Source organism: Octodon degus, unplaced genomic scaffold, assembly GCF_000260255.1.
Source record: "Octodon degus isolate 3935 unplaced genomic scaffold, OctDeg1.0 scaffold00272, whole genome shotgun sequence".
In the NCBI taxonomy this organism is placed as follows: domain Eukaryota; kingdom Metazoa; phylum Chordata; class Mammalia; order Rodentia; family Octodontidae; genus Octodon; species Octodon degus.
In genome coordinates, this window is record NW_004524848.1 from 1,175,277 (window position 1) to 1,184,334 (window position 9,058).

Sequence of the window (9,058 nt, forward strand, 5' to 3'; positions counted from 1 at the left end):
TATTGGGTCTTCCGCTTCACTGGCAATGTCAGAAATTGTTGACCTGAGTGCCCTACAGGTCAACATAACAGCGTGGCTTTACTTCTTAAACTTCGTTTTTATACTTTTCTGCTGGATGGTTAAGACCAAGGTAAGGCAGGACCTATGTAAAAAGAGTTGTAGCTTTTGGGTCTGATAAGGTCAGTGAAATCCCCTCAGGATTTATCCTGAGATCCTGTACCTCAGATTGTAGATCCTTTGTCAGTGTCAGCCATGTGGATGAGTCACTGCCGTTGCTTGGCCAATGTCAAGAGAGGAGTTTCAGAACTATTAGAAGTTACTATCATTTTATTCCAGTTTTAATTTTATTATTGTAAATGTGTGCACAAAGCTTTTGGACAGCTAAAGGGGTTGAAATATTCAAAATCATTGCTTGTCACAACTTGGGATTTAGAACTCCAGTATGCCTGGTGTATAACACAGTTGCTCCTACCTAGATAGCTTCATTTTTCATTAACAGAAACATTGTATGTATTTTGTGAAGGAGGGAAGGCTAGCATCAACAAGGTGAAAGAATCTTCTCCTTTGTCATATTTGTACAGCCTTCAACATCATCTGTCTCAGAGATGCTAGGGCTTGAGTATGACTTTTCATTCTGATTCTGACATCCTCCATATATCTGACCCAATAATAGATATAAATTGGAGACTGCTAGTCTATTCACTGACTATCTATCTCATCTGACAGCCTATTATATGGTCTCATCTAGACAGCACTACTAAATTGAGAGGCTTCTCATTACAGCTTAAGGGGCTGCTTAATTTTCAACCAGGGTATCAAGATAATTTAACAGTACAAAGAAAAGTCATTTCAATAAACGGTGCTAGTACAACTTGCATCCACAAGCAAAATAAAGCTAGACTTCTACCTCAAACCATATAAAAATTTCACTGAAAATGTTCCACCAAAATACACTTACTATAGGACGCACAAATTCTAATTTTAGGTTTAAGCCCAAGTTAAATGAAACCACATATGTATTTATGTAAAATTTGTACATAAAGATATTCATTAAAGCACTATCATAATAGCAAAAACTAGAAATAACTCAAGTATCTATCAACAGATGAGTGGATAAATAAGATAATATATCTACACAATGAAATATTAACAACAAAAAGTAATAAAGTACTAGTACATGCCAAAACATGGATGAACACTGAAGACATGCTGAATGAGAAAAGCTACATACCATATAAGTCCAATTACACAAAATATCCAAAATAGACAAATCTACAGAGACAGAAAGTAGATCAGCAGTTGCTTGGGACTGGGAGTAAGGGGAATTGAACAAAAGGGGAGTAACTATTAGTAGGAACACACGGGGGTGTATATTTCTGCTTTGAGATAAGGTCTCACTACATGGGCCAGGTTGGTCTCCAACTTGCTACCCTCTTGCCTCAGTTCCTGAGTGCTGAGAGTACAAGTATGCATCCCTACACCTGGGTAGGATTTCTTTCTCAGCTGATGAAAATGTTCTAAAACTGATCTTGTTGATGGTCACATAACTCTGTGAATAACTGAACAGTAAATTGTACATCTTCTGTGGGTAAATTTTATGGTAAATGAATTGATCACCCAAAAATCTATCTTTAAAGTATCTTTATAAGTATTCAATCTTTAATATTGGGTATCATAATGCAGTAAATAGATAATTTATTATACTTTCTAACAAAAATAAATTTAAGACAATTCTCATGCCATTTCTCTAATGATAAATACACAATTAGAACAGGAATTTCAATAGATTAGGAACTTCTCATGTGACCAATAAGACCAACTAGTTTAATAAAGATGTATGTTACTTCATTACTAACCATTAATATTGTCTGAAATATTTCATTATATTATATCATTAGTTTTAGGTGGAAGAAAAAAGTAAAGAAAGTATTGAAACATCTCTTTTTAGTGTCTATTGGGGAATTCCCAAGAGAGCTTGAAAAAAGTAATTCTGACATAGACACTGCCTTACACGAAAATTTCAACATTATTAAACAGTAACTCAGAGATCCTACTATCTTAGCAATAGTAAGGTCCAAAAACTATTTGTGAAACCCTGCGACAGTCTTTGTATAAACTCAACAATTAATAGTGTACTTGAGCCATGTCATTTCTTTAAAATTGATTACATAATACATAAAAGAACCAAGAAATATATTAAAGAATCATTTTAATAACAATGAAATATGTTGCTAAATTTGCTGGTCAATAATATTTCCTTTTCCTGGCATATGAATAGTACTTTCTAACCTCACTGAAATTAAACATTAGCCAAGTTAGACAAGAGAAAGAAATAAAAGGAATAATAGGAAAGCTTCCCTAAGAGCCTCTACCAGCTCTTTTCCAGTTCTGCCTCTTATACTTCTGGCAGCAATCCTCAGGTGGGCCTCCCACACCCAGAACCAAGCTAGTTTAGTTCAGAAAGGTGTAATAAGTTGACCACCAGTTGGCAATCCACTACACTTAATCCTCTGGGGTGAAACACTCTGTAGACATCTAGTAAGTCCATTTGTTCATAAGTTTGGTTCAGTCTTACCATTTCATCACTGACTTGTCCAGTTGATTTGTCTGTTTGTGATACTGGGGTGTTGAGATCCCCTAATACAACAGTATTAGTGCTCATTTGATTTTTCATGGCTGATATTTGTTTTAAATAGTAGGGTGCACGGGTATTTGCTTCATATTTTTTTTACGACTGTTATCTCTTCCTCTCAGATTGTTCCCTTTACAAGGGTGTAGTAAAATTGTCTCTTTTCATCAGACTTGTCTTGAAATTCACTTTTTCTACCAATATGATAGCTATGCTTACTTTTTTCTGAGTTCTAGTTGCATGTAGTATTGTTTTCCATCTTTTTACTTTCAGTTTATAAGTTTCTTTTTGAATGAAATGTGGGTTTTTTTATGCAGCATACTGGAATTTGCTTCTTTATCCATTCTGTAAGTCTTTGTCTTTTGGTTGGTGAACCGAGACCATTAACATTGATGTTTATAACTGACATATATTGACCTCTCCTTGTCATGTTATTTTCCTGTTGTTGGCGCCCCCTTAACTTCCCCCATCTGTTTGTTTGCCTTATCTGGTGGGTTTCTTCTGTTGGGGCTCATGGAGTTGTAGTCCTTGTTATCTGTTTCTAGAATGTCCTTCAAAAGTATCATAATCTTATTTCACCATCAATTTGGAAAGATAGTTCTGTGGGATATATAAATCTGGGTTGGACGTTGTTTCCCTTCACAGCTTCAAATATTTCACTCCAAGCTCTACATGAGTGGAAGGTTTGTGCTAAGAAGTCATCAGTGATTCTAATGAGCTTTCCTTTATAAGTGATTTTTTTCTCTTCCCTAACAACTTTTAAGATTCTCATTTTTTTTTTTTTAAATTTCTAGAATCTTGAGTATGATATGCCAGGCTGTAGATTTTTTTGATCATGGATAATCATGGAATTCTATATACCTCACTTACTGTATGTCAACTTCTTTTTCCCTACCAGTTTACTACAATGACATCTGTGAACATTTTTATTTCGTATCATTTACGCTCTCTTTTTCATTGACTCCAATCAATCTTATGTTATTGCTCTTTGCTTCATCTAGTAATTACTGGACTGATTTCTAATGTTCCCTTGCTATTTTTTTTTAATATTTCTTTTCATGACTGCTAACTGCAAGCATGTCTTCTATATCTGAGATCCTATCATCACATTGGCTCATTCTGCTGCAGATACTTTCAATGGACTCTTATTCTACTGGTTATCTGCTTGAATCTGCCTTATGAATCCCATTTTTTTAATCTATGCTCAGCAATCATGGCTCTATCATTTTCTTAAGCTCCTCTGTTTTTTCCTGTGTCTTCTCTAGAGTCAGCAAGCATGGTTTTCATTATTGACACTGTCTCTTCAGTTATCTGACAAATCATTTCTAATTTGATTTTTTGTAAAAATTATTTTGTTGTTACCACTTCAGAGAGGCCTGGTGGGTGGCTTTCAGCCCTACCTCATTGTCCCTTTAGTTTATTTTTGGTGAATTACCTTTTTCTGTTTTTTTTTTTCTTTTTTTAGTTTAAATCCTGGGTTGATGCTTATAAGTTGCTTATGGTGAGTTGCTTTATTGCTAGTATTTAGAACCCTTAAGAAATGACTATTTATCTGAGTTTTCTCCCAGGATAGCTGGTCTTTGTTTTTTTTGTCTGATGCAAGATTCTATCTCTTCAGTTTTGCAGGGATGAGAAGTTGCTGCTTGCCTAGTATAACCCCTGGTTCTTTGGCACTGTGTCACAGTGTTTTCTATGATCCTTAGACACTCTCAGTCTTGGAATACCGGGAGAAACAGCTGATTGGAACAATTATGTCATTTTTGGTAAAGTGGTACCGTCAGCAATAACAATAACATCAAACATAGCCTAAAGATTGACAAACTGAGGTAACCATCAATTTCATTTTCCATCTTTAACTATATGAGCTAGGTTTATGGTAATATTACAGAATCTAAAAAAATCCAGAAAATTTCATGCAGTATATAAGTCCTTAATATGTGGATTTTACTCTCAGGGGTAAAAAATTTAAAAGGGGTTAGGGTAAAAATAGAGAAGCAGAAGAGGAAGAGATTAGAAGTATGGCTGACAAGGTGGGATCACACTAACTTTGGGAAACTGGTGCAGAAGACTGGAGGAAAAGAGAGAAGGAAGAGATAAAAGAAGGAACAGAATAGAACAACAACCATACAGAGGCTGCAAACATGTTCACACTCATATAAAAACAAGATCAAAAAAAAAAAAAAAAAAGATCAAACAATGAAGGAGAAAGAAACTCAAAACTACCACAATAACAGTAAAGACAGACAGAGAGATGAAGGGAGGGAGGGAGGGAGGGAGGGAAGGAGAGAGAGAGAAAGAGATTGAGAGATCTACTTCCAAGTTTGTCTCTGTTGTCACTGGTAGACAACTTGTAGAAACTTTGTTCAGATCTGTGTTGATATACCCCAGCAAGCCAGCAGTACCGTTATGGTAGGGTAGTAGATAATCTCAATGAGCCTGAACCTTTATTTCCTCTGACTTTCAATCTTTATTTTGGCCCTGGAAGCCAAAACCAGACCCATTCAGTCTGCAACAGCCTGCACACCTACTACAGAAGCCTGAACCCAGCTGGGGGCTGCTAGCTCAGTTCTGAGCTCAGCTGACCCTCTGCAAGATGGTGCCAGCCAATTGATCCCCTTTACTGCTGTGTCTCTCCATGGTGAGGGACACCCACTGATCCCCTTTATTGCTGTGTCTCTCCATGGTGGCCTCTGGGGTCACCAGCTGTCACTGTGTGTCCACTGATTTGAATTGTTCTTCTTGAGCAGTAAGTCTCAATTCAGAGAGCAGGCACTTCCAGCTACCTCCTTCTTTGTTGAAGTTTCTCTCTTCACTCTCTCTGTGCACTTCAGTTCTCACTTCAGATCCTTCCTGGTTCCAGGGGATATATCTCTTTCTTCCTTCTTGTCTTTCTTGTGCTGTTATATTCCAGTGTGTGGATGGCAATTCTCAGAGAGGCTCTTTCTTTGCTGCTTACTACTCTGTCATCTTGGTCCAAACCACTTCTTTCGTTTTCTTTTTGTTTTTTTTAGGGGTTTTTTTTGTTTGTTTGTTTTATTTTTATTTTTTATTTTTTATTTTTTTGGGGGTGGAACCGGGGATTGAACTCAGGCCCTTGTGCTTGCTGGGGAAGCACTTATTCCACTGAGCCATCTCCCCGGCCCCTTTGTTTTGTTTTTTAATTTTGAGACAAGGTCTAAGTCATTAAGTTGTTTTTGCTGGGCTCTAACTTGGAATCCTTCTGCTTCACCCTCCCAGAGGGCTGGGATTCCAGGAATGTGTCCCATACCCAGCTGACATATTCCTTTAAGTTCTATAAATTTGATAAAATAATCAAAGATATCTATCTGTCTCTCTATCCAGAGAGTCTGGAAGAGTACAATTGTGGGCTGAATTATGCTGCCCTAAAACTCGTATGTTGAAGTCTTGATCCACAAAGTGTGACTATTTGTAGATGGGACCTTAAACAAAGAAAACAGGGGTTATATAGGTGGACCAAATTCAGTATGACTGGTACCCTTGTACAAAAATGAAATTAGGGGTTGGGGATGTAGTTCACTGATAGAGAGCTTACCTAGCATATGTGAAGTAGGCACAGATGTAAAAAATAAATAAAAAGGGGATTAGGTGCACACATGCAAGAAGCGTGGAGGAAGATGGTACCTGACTCATTTTCCCCCTGCTGGTTGGAACGAGTGACTGCCTGTTCCTCTTTCCTTTCCCCTTGCTTCCCTTTGCTCCCTCTAGTATACCGGTGAACTCAGATAGTTTGCTTCAGTGTCCTCCATGGCTAGCAAACTGACACTCTCCACTTCAACATGAGTGCAGCCAGACAGGTGGCATGGTGCCCTCCCCGCTCCTGTCATGTCAGATGACATTGTTGCATTTTTGAGAACAGGGAGGCAGACACCTGGAATGGCTAAGATCAGAAAGAAATAGATATGGTCCCCTTGTTTGCATACCCACAAATCACAGAAAGCCTAGATTTCCTGGTTTTATCCCCCACCCTCACAGCAACAGGCCTGTAACTGTTACATAAGTAGCACTTGCCAGGCATTTTCTGGGTTTTAGTCTAAAAGAGCTCTCTCCTGTGTAGTGGGCTCCTGTATTAAAATAAAGATACACTTTGGTATTACTGTAAACCTGCTTCTGATATACTTCTCAGGCAGTATGGGCACAAATAGTCCTGTATCTGCCAGCCCCACCCCTAGCAATTGAGACTGGGTGTGGTGGCATGTGCCTGTAAGCCCAGCTCTTGGGTGGCTGTAAACAAGAGGATCACTATGAGTCTGATCTAGTAGTAAGACCCTGAACACTCTGTAGACCCTTCCCTAAAATACAAAAAACAAAAACAAACAACAACAAAAACAGTCCTGTAAATCCACTTAAGATTTTTATCCTGAGTAGTGTAGATAGAGCAAATAAATACTCAGTAGTGTAACACTGAAAGACCAGCAACCAACAAAGCCAGCAGCAGAGACGTAAGATCTGTCAGAGTAGAACTACAGGGCTGGGAAGATAGCTCAGTAGAATAAGCGCTTGCCTGTCAAATGCAAGGTCCTGAGTTCAATACCCAGTACTGAAAAGAAAAAAAAAAAAAAAGAAAGAAAGAAAGAACTACAGTGTCCAACAAAAGATGGCATCAGACCAGCAGCAGCAGTCACCAGCATCTGGTGGTGTCAACTGTTGGCATCCAGCACGACCTAGTGTCATCTGGTGACTGCTAGCAGATGTGCACTTTGCCAACCTAGATTGATTGGAAGTAACCCTACTGACACTTATAGCTTCAAGAATCATAAGATGGGCCAGCAATATAGCGCAGCAATATAATGCCTGCTTGGCAAATACAAGGTTCTGAGTTCAATTCCTTGTAAACCAAAAAATAAATACATAAAGAGATTGTATGATTTAAGCCACCCACCTTTGTTATGGAAGCCCCAGCAAACTGAGCTCAGCACTTAGCACATGCTGTGCAGTGTCTCCCCAGGGATGTTTAATGTGAAAGAGATCATCTAGTAGCTGGAGCTGCGAGGGAAAGATGTGCTGTATTCTGAAGTGTACAGCTGCTTTATTATGATAAAAGACATTTGGGAAAGAAGTTTAAGAACATCCTATTTGTTGTGCTAGATGTATAACTCCAGGAAACAAGTAAACATGCATTGAATTACCTGTGTCATTTCAGCATAGTTCTCCCTTAAAGAGTATGAGGGCAGAACAAAGAGGCTGGAAGTCAGGACTCAGTTTTAACAGCAACATAAACCTGTTCTCTTGATTAGAAAATATGATTAACACAACAAGACTCTACTTTACTGTCATAGGGATTCTGAAGAGTGATCCAACAGTGAACTAACTGCACAAAGAATCACAGAAACAACAACTCCCTCCTATTCAAGTTCCCTGGGGAGCTGCTGGATACAGATCTCCTGTTTCTTTAATCCTTTAACAATCAGCTTTCTGGAATTCAGAGCCAATATCTCATTTATTTATTTATTTATGCAGAACAAGTTTATTTATTTATTTTATTTTTTAGGCAGAACCGGGGATAGAACTGAGGCCCTTGCGCTTGCCAGGGAAGCGCTTATTCCACTGAGCCATCTCCTCGGCTCCACAAGTTTATTTTTTAAAGGCATATAAACAAGCAAACATTTATGCGGATTTTAACTTCTGTCCTAGACATGCTGTTTTCAGTTTCTAAATGTTTTTTTAGTTCAGTAATTGTCATCTTCATCTGAGACCCTTACTTTTCTTATATTGAATTTAACTGTTGTTTTCTTTTCTGTTTGTTGGCTTACTTTTTTAAGGATTTCTATTAAACCTTGTTTTGAGACCTTCCTACCTAGCTGTCAGTATCTTGCCATCTGTAAAAGGCAATTCTCTACTACTTTTGCTTTTTCAGGCTTTACAAGTTACTTAACCTGGCCCAGGCTGATTGATCCAGAACTTGGGCTCAGATACCGTTTCTCATGTCTGCTTCCCTGTACTTTGCTTCCTGTTGTGTTGCATCATTTGGATTCCCATGTTTTGCCTGCAGCTCAGCCAGCCTCTGCTTCCTCAGTGCCTCCAGCTCTTTGTCCACCATGGCACAAGTGTCCCGCAGCAGCTGCTGTACCCACTGCCCAGCCCACCCTGGAAAATCTCACACTGCCATATCTTATTCATGCAAATAAATTTCTAATGTAAACACTAAAAAGTGCCATACTATCCCTGTTTTATTTTCATTATTGGGGACTGAACCCAGAACCTCACGCATGCTAGGCAAGTGCTCTTCCACTGAGCTACATCCTCAACCCTGCCATTATTATTATTATTATTATTATTATTATTATTATTATTAATTTTGGCTGCCTCAGGCTGCCTTAAGAGCAGGGTCTGGTGTGGCATATGGAGCTGGGGACTGAACTGGAGCAGGTGCTTAAACAACTGAGCTAACCAGCAAGCCCCAACTCTGCC

At 38.5% G+C, this 9,058-nt stretch overlaps 1 pseudogene; it reads right to left on the reverse strand.

Annotated features, from left to right (window-relative positions):
• Positions 1-8,316: 8,316 nt before the first annotated feature.
• On the reverse strand, positions 8,317-8,687 carry LOC101565613 (annotated as a pseudogene).
• Between the last annotated feature and the right edge of the window lie 371 nt (positions 8,688-9,058).